Source organism: Ursus americanus, chromosome 22 (assembly GCF_024610735.1).
Source record: "Ursus americanus isolate L20-20 chromosome 22, mUrsAme1.1.p, whole genome shotgun sequence".
In the NCBI taxonomy this organism is placed as follows: domain Eukaryota; kingdom Metazoa; phylum Chordata; class Mammalia; order Carnivora; family Ursidae; genus Ursus; species Ursus americanus.
This window is the reverse complement of record NC_142148.1, coordinates 22,435,822-22,446,981: the sequence shown is the minus strand read 5'-3', so window position 1 is coordinate 22,446,981 and position 11,160 is coordinate 22,435,822. Positions and strand designations below refer to the sequence as shown.

Below are 11,160 nucleotides of genomic sequence, written 5' to 3'. Positions count from 1 at the left end.
CTGGTTTGAACCAAAGGGCAGGAATTTACATTTATCCTGTATGGCACCTCATCTTGTTGGTTCCAGCTCAGCCCCAAGGCTGCTGAGATCTTTTGGAAACTAATTTTGGTTTACAGAGTGTTTGCTGTCCCTTCCAGCTTCATGACAGCAGTAGATTTGATTAGCGTTTCATGCCTTCCTCAGCTTCATCTAAAACCACTGATAAAGATGCCCAGCAGAGCAGAGAGGGCTGCAAGTGAGCCCTGCATGTGGCACTCAGCACTCCAGCCCCATGTGGCAGTCATGCAGTCGTTTAACAAATTAAGCCTACATAGCAGACCTTGTGTGCGGTGTACTGAGTACACACAGGGACACAGAGGACAGCAAGTTCAATAGAGTCCTGCTGTGGTGGGTGCTCTAGTTCTGATGCTTTTCTTTGTTTCACATCGGGGTTGCTTCTGTCTGGTCTACAGTAGTTAAAATTGCCGGGTTGGGAATCAGCTTCCTGGATTTGAATCCTGGCTCTGCCACTTTACAAACTATGTAATGTCTTCGTGTTTCAGTTTCCTAATGTATAAAGTGGGGGCAAGAATAACCTCTTTCACACCATGTTATTGTGGGATTAAATGAGTTAGTGCAAGTAAAGCTCTTAGAACAATGCCTGGAATACAGTAAGTGCTCCAAACATGTTATCATTAGTTCTTCTTATTTATTTTTTCCTCCTGAACAAGCCACACTAGGTCTTGCTTTGGGAACTTGACTCCCTCAGTTCTGCTCGTTCTTAGTTTGTGGAAGTTCTTCAAAGTGCAAACTAAGCTTCCTCTCCTTGATTTCTTAAGTTCTCAGCTGCTCATTTGGCACCTAGTTTCCTATACTGGAGGTAAGGACCACAGTGAAGAACTTGAATAATAGTTGAACTTTAACTTGGCTCTGCGCTGCCTGGTGGAGAGACCTAGGACAGGCTTCCCATCTGCAAAATGGGGATAATCACAGGGGCTACATAGGACTATGGTCAGGGCTAAGTGAGACACAATGCGTGAAAGCTCCTGCACATAGTAGGTCTTCACCTTCCTTCTAACTTTCAGTAAAACCCCCAAAGTGTATGACACTTGCTTCTTCCCCCTGGCTCTGCCTTATTTCGTATCTAACAAAGGAAGTCGGGTTCATTATTCCTTGCACTTCTGGAGGGCCTGGCCCTGCCCCAGGAACCCTCAGTGTCTTCATTTATGGAGTGGAGACACCTAATCGGTACCCGCATTTTCTCCCTGCTGTCCTTTCGGGCTTGCTGAACTTGGATTAATTCTTCCCTCCCCAAGATTCAGTCTATACTCAAAGTAGGACCTGAAGGAGCGCCTATAAGGGCGGGTGGTTATAACCCTAATTTAGAAGAGCTCTTTGCTCTTCGCCTGCGCCTGTGGAGGGTGGGCGTCGGGGTCCCCGAGCCAGGGGCCAACTCTTGGATGGCCCCCAGAGAGTCCGGAGGTATTGCCACCTGGGAGAAGGCTGGAAGGCTCTGCGGGATCTTCCGCAAGCTCCGGCTGCGGGAACAATGGGAGGGCGGCGGGGAGGCGGGTGGGCGTCGGCCAGGTCCGGGCTGGAGGTAGAGGAGGCAGGCGAGCTGGGCGCCGGGCCGTGGGGTTAGCTCGGGCCATGGGCCGAGAGCCGAGGCGTCTTAGCCAGGAAAAACCCAGGTCGGCGCTGGCGGGGACCAGGGAGGCGGGGGGAGGAGGCGAGCCCACCGGGTCGGGACAGGGAGGGCGAGGAGGCCCGGGTGGGGGTCTGCTCTCGCTCGCCCCGCCGCTCGGCCCCGACCTCTGAGCTCCGCGGCGGCTCAGGTAGGCGCCAGGCGCGGGGCCCACGTGGGGAAGCGGGCGGCGGGCCACGGGCGCCAGGCGGGCTCGCGGGGCTCAGCCCCCTCCTCCCCTCCTCTCCCCTCCCATGGGGCCGGCGCGGCTCCTCCCGACGCGCGGCCCCGGCTTCGGCGGCTCCGGCGGCGGCCGCGCTCCCCCGGCTGCTCGCGGCTCGTCGCGGCTGCTCGCTCGCTCGCCGGTGGCTGCTGGGGCGGTCGGGATTGCCGCCGCCTCCTCGGGGGCACCCGGCCGGGGCGGGGCGGAGGGGGGAGCCTGGTGTGGGGGGCGGGCGGGGAGGGGGCTGGGCGCCGTGGGAGGGAGAGAGGGAGTGAGCGAGCGAGCGGGGCATTTCTGCGCAGCTCGAGTGCGCCTCGGAGCCCGCCCGGGCGGCCGCCGGACGCACGGACCGTGGACAGACAGCGCCCGGAAGCCGCGCCGCCGCTGCCAGGTTAGCCGCCCGCGCCGCCCTCCCCCGAGCCCCGGGGACCCCAACGCGTCTGCTCTCGTGTGTGTCTGTGGAGGTGATCGCCGAGGGCTCCGGGCTCGGTCCCCGGTCCTCGAGCACTGACAGGCCGGCGGGTCGACTCGGGCGGGGGGGTGGGGACTGGACACCAGAGGGGCGGGGGGCGGGCGCCCCAGCCGGGAGCCCCGGGCCTCGGTTCGTGAGTCTCAGTACTGGCGCCGGTACGTGTGGCGGGATCCACATCTCCGGGCGTTGGGTGTGAGCGCGCGTGTGCCCGTGGGTCTGTGCAAGTGGTTGCTGTGTGTGTGCGCGCGTGCGTGTGCGTCTGTGTGTGTGGAGGGGTGTGCACTGTGGGTCTCCGTGCGTCTGGACCGGGTGGTGTGTGTGTGTATCTGGGTGAGGGTGTGTGTGTCTGCGTGTGTCTATTCGTGAATGTGTCTATTAGAGGGTGTGTCCGAATATGTAGCTGAGTGTGTGTACATCTGGATGAGGGTGTGTGCCAGTGGCTTCGCTTGTGGCTGGAGCCTGTGGCGGTGTGTGTGTGTGTGCGTGTGTCGCCGTGTGAGCGCCAGTGTGATTTCCCGTGTGTGCGCGTGTGAGGGCGGGTGTGCACCCGCGTAGCCCCCGTGTGCGTGTGCGCGGCTTTGTCTCCGCACTGCCGGGAGGAAGGGGTGGGGGAGGCGGCCGAGGCGCTGTAGTCCCGGGGAGCCCGGCACCTGGCCGGGGCGGTGGGTGGTGGCGGCGGCGGGAGTGTCCCCGCCCGGCGGAGACTCTCTGCTGGCAGGTGGGCGGCCACACCCCAGGGGCCAGAAGGAGCTGGGCAGACCGTGGCGCCCGCGTACCGGGCCGGGCTGGAGTGGAGGGCGTGTCCTGCCTGAAGCCGGTGTGTGTGTGTGTGTGTGTGCGTGTGCGTGTGTGTGTGTGGAGGGGTGTGTGCGTGTGTGTGTGTGTGTGTGTGGAGGGGTGTGTGCGTGTGCGTGTGGGGTGGTGGTGGTGGCAACAGCGGTCCCCAGGCTGGTGACCCAGGCGGTTCAGGGATCCATTTGCCGTCGCGGTGTGGGAACAGTGGCCCAGAGTTCGGACTGGGCTTAGCCAGGTTAGCCTCACTCCCATCCTCGCTCTCTCTAGCTTTCATGGGTAGAGCCGCACCTTAGGTGCCCTGAAAGGAGGGAGAACCACTCTCTTAAAGGGCCAGAGCCCGTGCAGGAATAACCCCACACCTCAGGAGACCTCTACTCTGAGAGAGGTCTCTGGGTGTGTCTGTACCCCTTTCCCCATGTACTGGTGCAGTGCATGCATTTCTAGATTTGTGGTCTGTCTGCGCGTGTGTCTCTGTTTTTCTTGTGCGTTTGGGTGCATAGGTATGTTTTATCAGTGAGCAATGAATAAGGTATTTATATACGTGTGTGTGTTTATAAGTTCTGGTATATTTGTTTTTATGTACATATAGCTGTTTGTGTATTAGTGAGTCTGTGCGTGTGGGTTTGCAAGAGAAGTGGCATTTTGCTGCCAACCAGGATAGGATAGAAAAATGTTGTCCAGGGCCACTCTAATAGAGAAAAACTGGGTGAAAAGGTGGTTTGGAAATTTAGCCCCTGGTTTTGTGGGTTTCAGATGCTGGTATTGAAATGTGGGTGGATTGGGGGTAGACTGGATACAAGGATGAAGAGAAACTGAGACTGTTCTAGGAGGAAGGAATTGTTCTGGAAGAAGGACATCCAAGTGCAAGAATTCTTCCTCCACTTGCAGTTCTTCTTCCGTATTACTTCACCTCCCCCTCTGCTACTCGGCTTGCCAGGGTAAAGTGCCCAGGATTTGGAGTGTAAAGGGAGGGAGTGGGGAATGTAAAAGGAAGGAGGGTGGATGGGTGATAGGATTGGGGGCCAAGAGCAGATTTCTGCAATTCTTAAAATGTTTCTGGCAGCAGAAGCTGGGGAAAGCGGAGCTTGCTGTCCCCTTCCCTGAATCTCCCTTTCCCAGGATAGGAAAGACTCTGGCCTCGAGCTCAGGAGCCCTGGAGTCTGGTCCAGGGGTCTTCTTTGGACTGGTCAAATCCTTTTGTGTTTATCTGTTCATTCAGCACATTTGTATTACACTTCTCTTATGTAAGAGTCTAAACCCCCTAAGCCTCAGTTTCCCTGGCCGAGCAGTTAGTAGGCTAGATTCTGAGGCCCCTTGAGTTTTTCAGAGTCCTGGTGTTTGTCTCATTGTTACACAGATTTAGGAATCTACCTTTCTAGCACCCAGGGATCCTGGCCATGCCTCTTTGCCCCCATACACTCTAATCTAGAGCAGTAGTTCCCAAAGTATGGTCACCCCAGCAGCAGCAGCATGATCGTATGGGATCTTGTTAGAAATGCAAATTTGGGGGGCTCTGGTCAGACCTACTGAATCAATAATAGCTCTGGGGGCGGAGCCCAGCAGTCTATGTGTTAACAAACACAGGTTATTCTCTTGCTCTTGAGCTCAAGACAGGTGCCAACAGGAAACTGGAACCTCCTATAGGGTTGAAACGCCGGGGAAAGCATCCCCTGTCCACTGCCCCACGTACTGAAGTAGCCCCACAGCCCTAGTCTGGCAGGTGGGAGTTCTGGTTTCAAGTCTCAGGTCTTCCCTGTGATCTTGGACAGATTGCTTCTTCACCGAATAGTGTAATAACTAATTGACAGTGTCTGCTCTGGGCCAGATTTTGAGCTAGGGGTTTCCCTGCTCTGCTCAGTTCTCCACTCCTTACCTTGACCTATAAGACCTGCAGGATCAAGTCCCTGTCCCCTTCTCTGGAAACCAGCTACTCCGGCCTTCTTTTAACTCATCCAGGCTCTATGACCTCTCTGGCCTCTGGGATTTTGCACATACTTTTCCCTCTGTGTAGCACACTCTTCCCTTGCTTCTTACCTAGTTTAATTCCCATTCGTCAGATTTCAGCTTAAGAGTGACTTGCTCAGGGGGGCCTTCGCCAGCTCCCTAGAATAAGTCAGTTTTTCTTGTTACATGTTCTTAGAGCTCCCTGTAGTCCATCCTGCTTATGAGAATTTGTAAGCACACTTGAACTCGTTCGTTGTTTGTCTGTCTCCCCTCACTGAAGTACAAATACCATCTGGGCAGGAACTTGCTTACCCTTCTTTTTAGTGCCCCCACACATTGCCTGGCTTATGACTGGTGTTCGATAAATTTGTTGAAATGGTTGACTTTATATAATGGGAGATGGTACTAAATGACACCTGACGTGTCCTCTCAAGTACTGACATTATAATATCTAAGCAGGCCTCAGACTTTAGATTTATCTGTCCTTTTTACTGCGACATCTTCTGACCACAGATAAACCCCCACGGTGTGCCTGGGCCGGTGCTGGGCTCTGCTCTAGGGGAGGCAGGAGAAAGCTCTCTAGGAGACACAGCCTAGCAAGTTGTCTGTGTCCTCCTGGAATAGGATCCTGCAAGAATGAGAAGAGGAAGAACATTGAATGAGGAATCTAAAGATCTGGGTCCATGCCTTGTTTGTGGGCAAGTCACTTTTCCTTTTTTTGCTTGTTTCCTGTTCTGTAAAATGAGGGTATTAGGATGGATGGCGTTCCTAATACTGGTTACAAGCCCTGGCTCTGGAGTCATTCAGGCTTTGCCACATAGTAGTTGGGTGGACTTGGGCAACGGACTTCATCTCTTCATCTCCTCACCTGTAAAACAGGACCAATAATGGTATCTGTTCCATAGGGTTGTTCTGAAAATGAAATGAGGTAACATACATGGAATGCTTCACACAGTGCGGAGCATGTGGTGAACATTTGCTAAGTATCAGCAATTGTTACTATTACGGGGCTACTTGGCAATTCAGTTCAACATTCTTGAATGCCTTTGTGCTGGGCCCTAAGCCTCCAGAAGCAAATGAATCCAGCAGTGTTCACAGGCTGGGTGTAGGCGCAGACATGGAAGGATGTTCAGTATACAAGGCATCTGAGTGAAGTTGTTCAGGAAGAAAGGGGCTTTACAAAGAAAAGAGATGGTGTTTGGGCTGGATTTATCTTCCACATCGTTGGAGCAGCATGTGCAAAGGCACCGGGGCTTGCGGTTGGAGCAGAAGGTGGTGAGTGGTGGGAACAGGTGGGGTGATTGGCCAGAAGTAAGGCCGGAGAGGAAGTTGGGGCCAGATTAGGCACGCAGGCCTAAGAGCTGGAGTTCTACAGGTGGTAGGGAGCTAGGGGAGAGGATTAAGCTAGCCTGGAAGAATCAGCTTTGCATTTCAAAAACACAGCTCTCCAGGCGGTGATGGAGGATGGCCTGGGTAGTGGAGGGGGGGACCGTTGACTTGGAGACTGGGCTCAGATGGTGGCTAGAGACCTAGAATGAGAAGAAGCACAGGTGGTGGACTTGAGGCCAGCTTGCGTCAGGGAGGTAAAGGAGAGATAAGACTGACCTCTCACAGGCCCTGAGACCCCTTACCCTCCAAGGCTGCCTAGTGAGTGGGTATCTGGAAATAAGAACCCCGGGTCTGCAGCTCAGTAGATCACAGTGTATTAATGTCTAGGGCTGTTTAATGGAGTCCTGCAATCTGGGTGGCTTAAAAAAGCAGTCATTTATTCTCTCACAGCTCTGGAGAAAGAAGTCAGAAATCAAGGTGTCAGGGGGTGCCTGGGTGGCTCAGTCGTTAAGCCTCTGCCTTCGGCTCAGGGCGTGATCCCAGAGTCCTGGTATCAAGCCCCGCATTGGACTCCTCCGCTGGAGCCTGCTTCTTCCTCTCCCACTCCCCCTGCTTGTGTTCCCTCTCTCACTGGCTGTCTCTCTCTCTGTCAAATAAATAAGTAATCTTAAAAAAAAAAAAAAAGAAATCAAGGTGTCAGCAAGGTTGGTTCCTTCTGAGGGTTCTGTATGGGAATCTGTCCCACGCCTCTCTCATAGCTTCTGCTGGTTGCCCCCATCTTTGGTGTTCCTTGGTCTGCGGCTGCCTCTGCCTCTGTCGTCACGTGCTTTTCTCCCCTTTCTCCCCGTGTGTCTCCGTGTCATCCCCTCTTCTTATAAGAACACCAGTCATATTGGATTTAGGACCCACCCTAATCCAGTATGACCTCATTCTATTTTAACGAATTACATCTGCAAAGACTTTTTCCAAATAAGGTCACATTCTGAGGTTCTGGGTAGACATGAATTTGGGGGACACTTTTCAACCCAGCACATACAGGAAGGTGGAAAAGAGTGCAAATCCTGGAGTCCCACAAGCCCAGGTGCAAGTCCAGGCTTTGCGACTGAGCAGCAGGAGCTAAGAAGAAAGCAGTTACTTGTTCTCAGCCTCAGTTTCATCTCCTGTGAGATGGGGACAGTGGCCCCTGCAGTGGCATGCTGTGGTGGTCACACCTGGTCTGGAGAGCAGGTGTGAGTAAGCCTGGTGAGGTGGCACCCAGTCGGCACCCCATAATGATCACTTCCTCTCCGGCACCCCCTGCCCTGCACTTCGTAGCTGGGATTCGTCACTCAGATCTTGCCTCACTTCCTCATCCGCCCAACGTGAATAAGCATCATCCAGCTCTGCCTCCTTCACCAGATCATGAACCCCAGGGGATAACGAGAACGCTCTTTGTAAATTGCTTAAGAGTTTATTGCTGGGCTTTTCAATTATAATCGTCATCAACGTAATAACCCTTGGCCATTGGCACGTCCACTGCATTCTCAGCTGGCCTGGCCCAGCCCACTCCTTTCCGGAGGCAAGTCCTCTGTGCCCCTGTGTACTCGGACGTATCCTACGAAGCATAGCTGCTGTCAGTTAGGAGGACCTTAGCTATGGTCCTTGCTCTTCATTGCCCTCATTAGCCAGAGAAGGGAAACATGCTCCGAGAGAAAGTGACACCCCGAAGGTTGCACAGCTGGTCACACCTTGTCTGTGGCTCCTGTTTGCTGTCTGAACGGTGCTTTCTCCCTGGTTGCAACATTGGCCCCAGGAGCAGGATGGTGGGGCAGGTAGAGGCCTGGAGAGGGCGCTGTGCAGGGCTTAGAGATGGGGAGCCAGCGGGAAGAGTCCTGCTGAGTTGGGGTCAGAATCCCAAGCCAGGGTCTCCCTGAGTCCCAAGTGAGCAGTCAGGGCCTCTGTAGGCTGAACAGGCTCTGGCCACGTCTGCTTGCTCTAGCGGGGAGGAGGCCACCTGGGGGGGGGGCAGGCAGCAGTGGGGAGCCAGAGCCTGGAGGTAACCCAAGGCTTCAATGTCCCTATTGACAGCCAGGGTTGTGCTTCTCAGCAGGCTGTGTCACTCTAAGCCTTGTCCTGGCGGGCGAGCATAGGGAAGGCTCTGGAAAGAGGAGAAGACTTATCGGATAAGTCTTGGCAATTGCCCTGAATTCATCTTTTTTTTCCCCAAACTGGGGGAGCCAGACCCCTCTTCACGCCTTGATTTTCTGTACTTTCCTCCCTTCTCTTGTTTTCTCTCACTCCCTTGTCCTGCCTCCCCCTCCCCCTGTCCCCATCTTCTCTCCAGATTAGAGGTTTAAAGATAAAGCCTCCAGACCCAGTTCAAGGGGGTGGTTCCGGGGTTGCTTGGGGCCACTTATGAATTAGCAAGCCTAGAGTCTTCCTCATCAGAGGCTGACTCTGGTGACTGATAAACAGCCACTTATGTTATTGGCTTACCATGTGCCAGGCCCCATGCTAAGCGCGTTACATGCCTTCTGTCTTTTAATCCTTGCAACTGCCCAGCCAGGCAGAGATTAGATCCCCATTTTATTAAAGGAGGCTAAATAACTTGCCCGAGGCCTACCGAGCCCTCAGCCGGCAAGTGGCACAGCTGGGATTTAAATCTAGATCTATCCAAAGCCCGTGGGTACTCCTGAATCATTCCCATTCTGCTCTGGATGGGACGTTCAAGAGTGTTTAGGGTTTTACAGAGGGATGTGCACTTGCTCAAATTCAGACCACAAATTCTTAGCTCAGAGAGCAGGGTCTCCAGTCCAGGTTTCCTGCCTCCCAGTCTGTGCTGTCCCTTCACTCAGGGACTGGCCTTCCTACAGTGTCAGCCCTGGGGCTGGCAAGGGCTCTGTGCCCATCTGGTTCTAGGCAGTACCCACGGGGGGGAGAGACCTGCATCAGGGGTGGGTGACAGGACAGGTCTGAAGGTACTTGGTCCTTGGTCACCTTAGTTTTTCATTGATTATCCTGAGTCTTCTAGTTAAATAAGCTTATCATCTGCAAAGAGCGATAGCTTTGTCTCCTTGGAAGGGTGCCTGGGGGCTTGGAGATCCTGTATCTGGCTCAGTGATGTGGAGGGGAGGGTAGCAGAGGCTGGAGCCAGAAAACTCAGGTTTATGAGGACACTCATCCCAGAAAGAAAAAGGAAGGAAGCCAGAGCTGCTCAAGAGTCAGAGTGAGACAGTCCAGAGAGAGGAAAGGAGCCTCCAGGCTGCAGTTGATAGGGAACCTTTCACCCCAAGTTCAGCCCTAGAGTCCAGACTCCCTTGGAGGTAGGGCTGCTTGATCTCAGAACGTCACTTCCGAATCTGGGCAGCTGCAGTCAGCTTGCTGGGCCTCTGCCCGCCCCCATCATGACCATGACCATGACCATGGTCAGCTTGAGCAGGTGGTTCGACCAGAAGGAACTTTGATTAATGAACAGTGGCTTTAAACCTTCGAGCCACAAAGCCCTCTCTTCGTAGGCAAGGAAGCCGAAGGTCACTATGTGGAACAGCTAAAAGGAGAGTAGCTCAGCACCCCACCTCTACCCTCACCTCTGAGGGTTCCCTAAGGCAGGGCTTCAAATTTGCTCCCCCGGGAGTAGCAGAAAGAAGATTGCAAAAAAACGCTCTCTTCCAAGACTCACCTGGGGATTCAATCTGAGCTGCTTCCTGGGAGGGTGGGATCCACGTTGGGGCCTTGGAATCAGCCTGTTTCAGCAGGTTCCTTGTCAAGGTGACTCTGACACCAAGGGTTCTCAGATTGCCCTTGCAGAATGTTGGTCTCAAATGCTCATGAACTTCTGAAGCGGTGTGGGCAATTTTGAGAGTGTGCGTTGATCTTGGGAAAGGCTCCATAGGCACCATCTGTGTCGTTGAGTCGTGATCCGTCTTCAGGCTTGTTTTGTAGAGTGGGAGCCTAATGACCGGAGAAGGGTCACTGGGGAGTTCATGGCAGAGTCAGGAGTTGAAGGCAGATCTCTTCTGCCTCTCAGTACATTGCTGGTTCTAAGTGAAGATGCTGAGGCACTGTGGGCCAGTTCCTTCCCCTGTTTGGGCCTCTGTTTTCCCTGCTGTAAAATGGGGGGGGGGATTGGACAGGATAGTTGCCATGTAGCTGTGATCTGTGGGTCTGGAAGCCGGGTTTCCTGCTTCCCAATTCACATTCTTCGCCCTTTTCCTTGCTGCCTCCCCCAACTTCCCCCCACTCCGAAGGGACTGCTTCTCCTTTTAGCATCTCCCCTCTTCAGAGATTTCATACAGAGCCTGGATTCTAACCGCTTGAGTCCCTCCTGTCAAGCCACATGCCCAGGTGCCCAGCTATTTCTCTCTTTCGGTACCCATTCCCAGTAAGTGATCCAGGTGTCTCTGAGTTTAGAGATGCCCAAGGTGGCCTCTCTTCAGGGCTGGGCACTGGGGGCCGTGCCAAGGAGAGAGGCTTGGAGAATGTGTTTCCTGAGGCTCCTGGGACGTGCTCAGCACTTAGCTGTGTCTTTGCTCCAGGCCCCTGGGTTCTTCCCTGCCAGGAATGCCACCTCCCCGCCCCCATCACTGTTGAAATCCTATCGGCTTGTCAAGGCTCAGCTTAGATGCCAGTTTCTGTCCCACAAAGCCTTGTGGACCCTCCCAGCCCCACCCCCATAATGAAAATCTGTCTTTCCTCTGCATTCCCTTGGCACCTTATCGGTTTCCTTCCTGGGAGGGGTTCTGCCTAATCTTAGCT

At 54.2% G+C, this 11,160-nt stretch overlaps 1 protein-coding gene across 2 annotated transcripts in view; it reads left to right on the top strand.

The window, feature by feature from the left end:
- Nucleotides 1–2,154: 2,154 nt before the first annotated feature.
- Nucleotides 2,155–11,160, top strand: part of EPB41L1 (erythrocyte membrane protein band 4.1 like 1) — a 122,589-nt gene continuing 113,583 nt past the window's right edge. The window contains exon 1 of one of the 2 annotated variants that reach the window (XM_045804521.2): nt 2,155–2,277. The gene's annotated coding sequence lies outside the window, so the exon portion shown is untranslated. The remainder of the gene's footprint in view (nt 2,278–11,160) is intronic. The other variant, XM_045804524.2, reaches the window with a different exon arrangement.